This window comes from Elephantulus edwardii, unplaced genomic scaffold, assembly GCF_000299155.1.
Source record: "Elephantulus edwardii isolate Elephantulus edwardi_28Jun2011 unplaced genomic scaffold, EleEdw1.0 scaffold00001, whole genome shotgun sequence".
Lineage (NCBI taxonomy): Eukaryota > Metazoa > Chordata > Mammalia > Macroscelidea > Macroscelididae > Elephantulus > Elephantulus edwardii.
Window position 1 is genome coordinate 15486001 of NW_006399751.1, and position 1005 is coordinate 15487005.

Below are 1005 nucleotides of genomic sequence, written 5' to 3' on the forward strand. Positions count from 1 at the left end.
AGCAAGTGCATCAGGTCCTCCTCAGTTTCAGTGAGCAGGGTTGTGTCATCTGCATAATGCAAGTTGTTGATGACTCTTCCACCAATCCTGATGCCACATTCCTCCTCGTAGAGCCCAGCATCTCGGATGATCTGTTCTGCATACAGATTGAAAAGGTATGGAGACACAGAATACATCCGTGACAGAGCCGCTTCTTGATATTTGAACCATGCAGTGTCACCTTGCTCTCTGTTCTGACAACTTGTCTCTTGGTCCATGTATAGGTTTCACACTAGCACAATCAAGTGTTCTGGGATTCCCATTCTTCTCAGAGTCAGCCATAGCTTGTTATGATCCACAGAGTCAAAAGCCTTTGCATAGTCAATGAAGCACAGATAGACATTATTCTGGTATTCTCTGCTTTCTGCCAAGATCCATCTAACATTAGCTCTAACATCCCTAGTGCCATGACCTCTTCTAAATCGAGCCTGCACATCTGGCAGTTCTCTGTTGATATATTGTTCCAAATGTTTTTGGATTATTTTCAGCAGAATCTTGCTTGCATGTGATATTAATGATATTGTTCAATGATTTCCACACTCCGTTGGGTCACCTTTCTTTGGAATGGGAACAAATATCGATCTTTTCCAGTCAATCAGCCAGCTAACCTGGTATTAATTTGTGTTTATAATGAATATTCTTCCAAGTGTACAGCACTGCTCTGTTAATTTGCTGTACTGAGGAAACTTGGGGTTGCTGTGATACTGAACACTCTGCCATTGGTGTTTCAAATGCCATTATGGTTACATATGGTTAATAGTGTTTGGTGGAGCTCCCAGATTAAGACATACTTGGAAGCAGGCGTGGCATCCACTTCCAAACAACATGCCTCTGAAAACTCTATTAACTTGGTGAACCTGATTGTAAAATAGAGTTAAAGTCTTCACTTTACCAAAGAAGACATTCAGATGGCTAATAAGCACATGAAGAAATGTTCAAAATCCCTAGCTCTAAGAGAGATGCAAA